This window comes from Microtus ochrogaster, unplaced genomic scaffold (genome assembly GCF_000317375.1).
Source record: "Microtus ochrogaster isolate Prairie Vole_2 unplaced genomic scaffold, MicOch1.0 UNK41, whole genome shotgun sequence".
Taxonomy (NCBI): domain Eukaryota; kingdom Metazoa; phylum Chordata; class Mammalia; order Rodentia; family Cricetidae; genus Microtus; species Microtus ochrogaster.
Window position 1 is genome coordinate 1,167,501 of NW_004949139.1, and position 8,984 is coordinate 1,176,484.

General features: G+C 47.3%; 1 protein-coding gene across 1 annotated transcript in view; it reads left to right on the forward strand.

Moving 5' to 3' along the window:
* The window catches only part of Stard10 (StAR related lipid transfer domain containing 10), a 24,939-nt gene that overhangs the window by 12,346 nt on the left and 3,609 nt on the right, over positions 1–8,984 (forward strand). The window lies entirely within an intron of this gene.

Here is an 8,984-nt window from a genome sequence, read left to right on the forward strand (position 1 = left end):
TCCTTATAAGAACCCCAGTAACACTGTTAGTATGTCCTTATAAGGACTGGATAGTTCATATATTAGGAGGTAGATTCCTGTGTTAGTTTATAGATATAAATATTTTTCAGATTATTATTGTCATTATTATTTTGTGTTTTAGAGACAGGGTTTCTCTGCTTGTGGCTGTCCCGGAACTCACTCTGTTGACCAGGCTGGCCTCTAACCCAGAGATCCGCCTGCCTCTGCCTTCAGAGTGCTGGGATTAAAGGTGTGCACCACCATCTGGCCAGATTATTACTTTTTTGTTTGTTTGTTTTGGTTTATCGAGACAGGATTTCTCTATGCTTTGGGGCGTGTCCTGGAACTAGCTCTTGTAGTTAGTAGACTAGGCTGGAAAAGCGAGCCACAATGAGGAATCTGTCAGCTGTACCTCCCTTGCCAGCACACCCTCCAGAATGGCCTAAGTACTGCACCGTATGTCCCTTAGCCAGCACCTCCCACTGCCTGCGTGCTTCCTGCAATCAGCAGCCTGTGAACTCTGGTTCTTCACTCCGGTACTGTGTGGCCCTGGTCCATCGGTGTACTTCTCTGGGCCTGTTTAACATCTGTAAGATGGTGATTGCTGACTCAGGCTTGGAAGGTTATGGGGTAATATGTATGAAGGACAAGAAACCGTGACCTCAACAACTGCTAAATTTGAGCTTCCCCAGAGTCCACGTATAGGTGTGTTTGTCTGTCTGGTTAGTGAGCACTGTCAGTGAGTCAGCATGTGGTGGTGTTTGCTGAGCTGGTGGCTACCGTCAGGGCTGTGATTGACTTGGGCCTTAGCTGGGGAGTCTTCCTTTGATTTGAACCTGGCTCTGTGGGAAGCGTCGCTCAGATGTTTTATGTTGAGAAGTTAGTGGAGTCTTCCCTCACCTTTTTCAGGGCCTCAATTTCCCCAGTGGTGGTTGTCAGAGTCGTGGTCAGAGGCATAGTCTGTTTCCCAAGGGCAGGACTCTGGGGACCACTGTTTGAAGTCTACATGGGCTTGCTATGTATCTGTGCCCTTTTACTAACCATTTGTCTGGTCACTGGTTGTTCAGAGCAGGGCAGAGCCTCTTGGAGGTGACCGTTGCCCTCCCTCAGTGTGGAGCCTGCGGCTCTGATGCTGAGTGCTGGGACCAGGGAGCCCCTTCAGAGTCCTGAAAGAGGTGAGGGTAGCCTGAGACACAGCCTGTGGTCTCTGCCCACTCCCCAGCCTCGCTCCTAACCCCTGCTTGCTCTGCACTGTGAGTTTTCATCCTGGCATCTTTTACTCCTTTACTCTGCTTAGGGGCTCCTCTTTGGGAACTGGCCTTAGGCCTAGCTTGTCTCTGATTGGTTATTCACTCTCTGCATTGATTCTAACAGGCCAGGCACCCATACGGTTCAGGAAGCTGCATAGGAGGCTGGAAGGGCAAGGACCAGGGTAAAGCAAAGGATCTGCCAAGCCACAGACTACGAGGATGTGCAGGCGGAGGTGGTCTTCTGGCATGGAGCCCTGCTGGGTGGGAACAGCGACTTTACAGATGTTCACTGCATGCTAGTTAGATTTCATACCCTATCCCGTCCAGTCACAATGTCCTTAGGAGAGAGATATTATTACTGTCCTTAGTTTTTATGTGAGGAAGCTGAGGCTCACGTGTTAAGTCTTGTGCCTGGAGGAAGAGCTGGGATTAGACAGTAAATTGCCTGCACAGAGCATTCCTGACTGTCCCCTGGCAGTCTTCCTTGCTTGTCCAGTGGCTTCTGCTGTGGCTGTATGGGTTTGGGGTGCTCACCCAGTCATGGGGATCCCCACATCAACAAGATTTGGAGAGAGTGCTAGGACACTGCTTGTAGCTTCTGGTGATACTTGGTCCTCCTGGGACTCACTTGTGACATGGCAGCTGTCACACACTGCTGTATCCAGACTTTGAAAGCTTTGCAGCCCAGCAGGGCTCCTAGGGGAGTTAAGATTTGCAGGTAAGGGGCCTGGGACCCAGCACACACTGTGGCACTGCCGTTTGGGTTGGTATGGAAAGACGCTCGGCCCTTTGCTGCAGGCCACAGATGCCCGTGGACACACCCGACCTGGCCGCTCGTCCTGCCTCAGGCTCATCCCTCTCAGCAGCAGCCAGCAGTCTTGCCTTCCCAGCAGACTCCGTGCCACTTCCCTCCATGAGCCTCTGCAGTTGCTTTCTCTGTCTTAAAGGGCCATACCGTGTCTGTGACAGCGTGGTCCCGGAGCGTGTTTTGGGGTGCTCTGTTCTGTGATGGCGTGGTCCCGGAGCGTGTTTTGGGGTGCTCTGTTCTGTGATGGTGTGGTCCCGGAGCGTGTTTTGGGGTGCTCTGTTCTGTGATGGCGTGGTCCCGGAGCGTGTTTTGGGGTGCTCTGTTCTGTGATGGTGTGGTCCCGGAGCGTGTTTTGGGGTGCTCTGTTCTGTGATGGCGTGGTCCCAGAGTGTGTTTTGGGGTGCTCTAGAGCCATAACAGCTCTGATCTCAGAGTCTGGCAGGAGGATGGTGTTTTCCAGGCAGTGTTGGTCTTTTCCATCTGGATCTGGGTGCTACAGGGTCAGGGAGTAAAGGAGGGGTAAACCTGGCCCCAGGGAAAGCATAGTCCTGGGTTGGACTCCTACATTTGAAGCTGAGATGTGTGCCCATTGTCCTTCCATCCTCGTTCTCCAGTGTGACATGTTTGAGAGCTTGCAAGGCCAAGCCCGATTTCAAACTTGATTTAGAAAAGTTCTGGTTAAGAAATAGGAGGAGGGAGGGGGTCTATTGAGATAGCTCAGCAGGTGACACTTGCTGCTACTTCTGAGGGCCTGAGTTCAGTTCCTGGAGCCCACGTGATAAGACAAGTAACTTATGTAAGTTGTCCTCTGAGCTCTGCATGTACAACACACACACATGCACACGCACGCACATACCCCATTATATATAGATATACATACATATTTATTTGTCTATCTCTGTCTGTCTATCTATCTATCTATCTATCCATCCATCCATCCATCCATCCATCCATCCATCCATCCATCCATCTATCTATCTATCTGCATAACAGAAGGTTCATCAGTTAAGAGCAGTGACTGCTCTTCCAGAGGACCTGGGTTTAATTCCAATTCCTAGCTTCCACATGGAGCAGTCCTCTCTAACCCCAGTTCCAGGGCATCTGATGCCCTCTTCTGGTCTCCATAGACACCATGGTAGTGCACAGACATATATTCAAGCAAAATACCCACACACATAAAATAATAATTTAACCTTTAATCCCAGCACTCGGGAGGCAGAGGCAGGCGGATCTCTGTGAGTTCGAGACCAGCCTGGTCTACAAGAGCTAGTTCCAGGACAGGCTCCAAAGCCACAGAGAAACCCTGTCTCGAAAAACAAAAAAAATAATAATAATAATTTAAAGTAATGTAAAAATATTTTTAAACTGGGTGGTGGTGGCACATACCTTTAATCCCAGCATTTGATTGGCAGAGGCAGGCAGATCTCTGTGAGTTCGGTGTCAGCCTGGTCTACAAGAGCTAGTTCCAGGACAGGCTCCAAAGCTACAGCAAGGCCCTGTCTCAAAAACCAAAAAAAGGAAAAAGCCAAACTCCTAGAGGAAAACTTGGTGGTCCCTGCCTGTGATCCATTTGGGAGGTGGTGGCAAGAGGATCAGGGGTTTTGTGTTATTTTAGCTACACCAGAATGTTGAAGGAAGGTTGCTTGTTTGTCCTGGCCACTCAGAACCAAAATAATCACACAGAAACCATACTATTTAAATCACTGCTTGGCCCATTAGCTCTAACTTCTTATTTGCTAACTCTTACATTTTAATTTAACTCATTTTTAGTAATCTGTGTATTACTACGAGGTCATGGCCTACCAGCAAAGTTTCAGTGTGTTTGTCTCTGGCAGAGGCTCTATGACTTCTCTAAACTCCACCTCCTTTCTCCCAGCATTCAGTTTAGTTTTCCCCACCTACCTCTAAGTTCTGCCCTATCAACAGGCCAAGGCAGTTTCTTTTTTCACCAATGATATTCACAGCATACAAAGGGGAATCCCACATCACCTCCCCTTTTCTGTTTAAATAAAAAGGTTTTTAACTTTAACATAGTAAAATTACATATACAAAACAGGTATCAAGCAAGAATTACAGTTACAATATTTATATCTACTTTATCTTTTATCATAAGTAAGGAAAACTATAACTATAAATTCTTCAACTCATCAAAGACTCCAGAAGGATATAATATTACATAAGTAAGCAGGAATTGTATTGTAAGCAACTTCAAAACTCTAGAATTGACAGAAACATCTTGCTGCCTGGACAGTCACCCAAAGTTCTGTATCATTGGGGCATCCATCTTCAGCCTACAGGCCCATAGTATCCAGCAGATCTTTCCACAAAGCAGGAAATTTCAAAGACAGTTCTGCTTATATTGGCAGTTTGTCAGTCACTTTCTTCTGTATCCTGTAGAATGTCTGGCATACTCTTTCATGAAGCAGGAACCCCGAAGGATGTTCTCACCTTTAGGCAAGTTCAGCAGTCATTTCTCTGTGGGTCCTGCATATCTAGTTAAGCAGTCCAGGCAAGAGCAGTCTCTTGCCCAAATGGTTAGCCAACTCCATAAGGAACCTCTTCAATGCCCATCTTCCTCTTTAAGTAATTGGTGCTGTCAGTAGCAGATGTGTCTCATTGTCATGATAAGTCCTAAATTCTTAAAACATTTTAAATGCCGTATTCTGTAGTCTTTGAAAGGTTTGAAGAATGCCTATCCATCTGAAATACATCTCTGTACATCTAGAAAATCTAACATGACTACAAGCTTGATTATTAGAGATGACTATCTATTAACCTATATTTCTTAATTACACATTACATTTTTAAATGGACTGACAAACACAATACCTTAATCAAGAGCAGAAATATACATATAACAAAATTGACCTTAAATTTTTATCAATAAACCAAGATCCATACCAATGCAAAGTATTCATCTCTATATCACAGGAAAGCCAAGCACAGTGGCATAGCACCTGCTGTTCCAACCCTCAAGAGGCTGAGGCCAGAGGAGTTTGAATTCAAGGCTAGCCTTGGCTACATAGCAAGGCCCTGTCTCAGAAAACAAAACCACAGACACTTGTCACCCACTCCCACATTCAAACAAAAGGGCATAGAGCTGACTTTGAATCCCTGCCCAGCTGCTTTCTTGATATATGCTATAATTTTCTTAGCCTTCTGCTCCCCAGTTCTGCTTCGCAGCACAGGAGGGGTGGAGATTTTCCTGCACCTTCTGAGGCTGCTGCAGAGAAGACTGGGTGCTAACAGTGATGGCCGTGTGGTCTTTGCCGACGTCTGCAGTCCTTTTTCTCCCCATCGAATCTCTCCCTGTCCACTCACTCACGTACTGTTGTCTCCTTCAGTCTGGTACAATTCTCGTCTTCTCGACATTTAGAATTGTGGTCCGCTGGGTTTGTCTGGTGTTTTCTGTGATCAGTGTTGTGCCTCTTGGTGGAGGTCCCACCTAAGTGTTGTCTCTGTTCTGTCCCCTGCACCTTGCCAGGGAACACATGATTGTAACTTGACCCATTACAAACCTACCATCCTCTGTACTATGAAGCTCCCACCCCGCCCTTTGTGTGTTTGGAACTGGGGACCTTCTGTACACCATGCCCCAGAAACTTGAGCCACTCAGTACACTGTGCCCTTTTCTGGCTCTGGGCCTTGGTCCTGACAGCACTCTGTCCCCACACTTGACGTGTGCATGCATGTGCACACATGTGTAAAGCCAGAAGTTGACATTGAATTGTCTGTCTTGATAATGCTCCACTTTGTTTAACGAGGCAGGATTCATCAGTGATGCCATCACTGATTCCGACAGTCCAGCTAGTCAGCTTGTCCCAGGAATCTCCTGAGTACTGGGGTTGCCAGAGGCCCACCACACTGCCCAGCATTTACGTGGTGGTGGGAGTCATACTTAGGGTCCTCACACTTACTGAGCCATCTTCCAGACTCTTATTTTCTCTTGTAATTAGTAAGAATTTGATAGGCAGCGCCTTGAAACTATGCACATAATCCATTCTTAATCATACATTACATTTATTTAGCTGGACCTGTATATATTTGGTTTCTGTTGGGGTCAGCACAATCTGTTGCTATCACTGTTTTCACCACTCATTTCAGCCAGCTTGTCCTAGATGTAGCTCATGGCAGAGTAAGCAGCTGCCCTAGTTTGCCTGGAGTTATGATCTCCCAGAACTTGTGACAATAGAGCTGGCTCTCATGTCTGCTGCACAAGTCCTTTCTCTGCCATTCTTTGAGTGCCTCCTTCCCTTCTGGCATGAAGATGTCCCAGGCTCATCCGAGACTTCCCATGGCGTAGCCCAGGAATCACCCATTTCTCCAAGCAAATTTGGAACCAGGAACCTTTTGAGTATTAGGCTTTGTTTGCCATGGCATAGAAACTTGAGCCAGGTGGATGTACGCACCCTCATAGTACACCATGCTCTTGCCTGGCTCCGGGCCTTGGTCCTCATTGCACTCTCTGCCCTGTCCTTGGCAATCACAGCTCTCCAGGAAGCCTGCTCCCCCACTGGCCCCTGAGAATCCAGGCTGTTCAGAGCCCTGCCAGGCATGTTAGGTCATCTTCCTTGTCTGGAAGGTTAAGCCCAGGCTTCAGACTCACCTCCTGACTAAGGACAAGGCTGGAACTGGAGACTGCTAGTTAGCTGGGGGATCCAGCCGCACACTCCCACAGACTAGAAAAGTAAACGGGGCAGAGGGAAAACGACTTACATAAAACCACGCTTTATAGGTATAGGCTGGAGTTCATTTCTGAATTTTGTTGTTGTTGTATTACTTGTAGAACCCACAACTTTGGCCATGCCAAGTATTGGCTCTGCCTATGACCTCTATCTTTCTCTTGCCTGAACTTTAGACTCTCTGAGCCAGTTATGGTAGTGCATGCCAGTAGGATTTGCTGAAGGAGATGAAGGCAGGAGGACCACGAGTTCAAAGCTAACCTAGAACTCTTTAAAATTAAAAAAATGCATATGTATTTGTGCATGCACGTGTGTTTGTGTGCAGGTGCACGTGTGTGCATGTGCATATGTATTTGTGCATGCACGTGTGTTTGTGTGCAAGTGCACGTGTATGCATGTGCATATGTATTTGTGCATGCACGTGTGTTTGTGTGCAGGTGCACGTGTGTGCATGTGCATATGTATTTGTGCATGCACGTGTGTTTGTGTGCAGGTGTGTCTCAAGCTTTTTATAAGCATAGATTTTCCTTGCTGCATTTTTCAGTTTGTGACATCCTTTTTTCTTGGGGGGGCAGGATTGCCACCATTTGTTTCTATAAATTTTCAGTGCATCTAATACTCAGATCGCCTTCAGGTTTCTCTAGTTGTCCCCAGACGTCTCTTGTAAGGCGGTGCAGGGCTGCTGTCATGCAAGGCACTAGAGGCCGAGACTGGGAGGTCACACATTCAAGTCCAACCTGGGCAATTTAATAAGATCCAATTTCAAAATAAGTGCAAAGAGGCTTGAGGATTCATCTCAGTCATAGAGCTTGTCTTGCATGCACAAGGCCCTGGATCAAATCTCTGGTTAAAAGGAGGAGAAAGAGGAGCAATGTTCTATTTACAGCTGATGTTTAACAACCCAGAGTCACACTTGGTGATGCCCAGGGCTGCACAGATGGCTCAGTGGGTAAAGCGCACTGGCTGCTCTTCCACAGGACCAGGATTCAGTTCCTAGGCAGCTGACAACTGTCTGTAACTCCAGTTCCAGGAGATCTGACACCCTCACATAGACATACATGCAGACAAAACACCAACACACATAAAATAAAAGTAAATCATTTTAAAAAATGCAAGTTGGTAGGGGCACGCACCTTTGATCCCGGCACTCAGGACACGGCAGATCTCTGAGTTCAAGTCCAGCCTGGTCTATAGAGTGAGTTCCAGAATGGCCAAGGCTACATAGAGAGACCATGTTTTGAAAGATCTAAAAACAACAATAACAAAAACCCAAATGGTGAGCCAGGCATCGTGGCTCAACCTTTAAACTCAGCACTTGGGAGGCAGAGGTAGACAGATCTCTTGAGTTTGAGGCTGACCTGAGCGAGGTCCAGGAAAGCCGGGACCACACAGAAACCGTATCTCAAAACAAAACAAAACACCAAACAAACATCGTTATGATGTCAACCTGACAGAAAGGACAAGGTGGGGAGCCCCGCAGTGCCCAGCACCTGTTCTTATGTTGTCACTTAGCTTGTTCCTCTGTGACCTTTATTGTAATCTGAAGGGGTGTGTAGGGAGGGCATAGTGAGTTTCTTGTACTTAGAATCCTTAGCTGGGAGCAGCCTATTATGGGCTTTCATGGTGCCAAGGCCTGTCCCGGGTGAGGAGGGAGGCGGTGCTGCCTCTCCTGTAGCTGCATGTACTCTGTCATGGGTAGAGAGTAGTGTGTATGTGTGACTTTCCTCTGTCGGATGAATATCAGTTCTGAGAGAACATTATAGACCACACGGCAGAACTGTTGTATTGGCCGTGGGGCTTGAGCTTGGGGCTTGCGCTCTTGGGGTGGAGCAGAACAAGGACACGAATCTCACCCTTTGAATACAGATCCTGAGAACCCTGGTTCACTCTTTACTTGCTTCCTAGACATAAGAGCTGGATTAAATCCCAGCCCTGCTACTTAGCCAGCCAGGTGACCTTGGGCAGGTACTAAATCTCTGAACCTCAGGTCTCTCCTCGGCTTTCTTAACTGGCATAATCATCGGGGGGCCCTAATAAAGTAAGATACGCTTGGCAGTTCCTCCCCTAGATGGGAAGCTCTTTGAGAGCACAACTAAGTAATAGGGAGGTGTCTGAGGATAGTCTCCTAGCCGGGACGACAGGCAGTTCGTTATCTAACCCAGGCAGACCTTGAATTTGGGATGATCCTCTTGTTCCAGCCTCTCAAGTTCTGGGATTACAAGAGTTTTTTGAATCACACACATG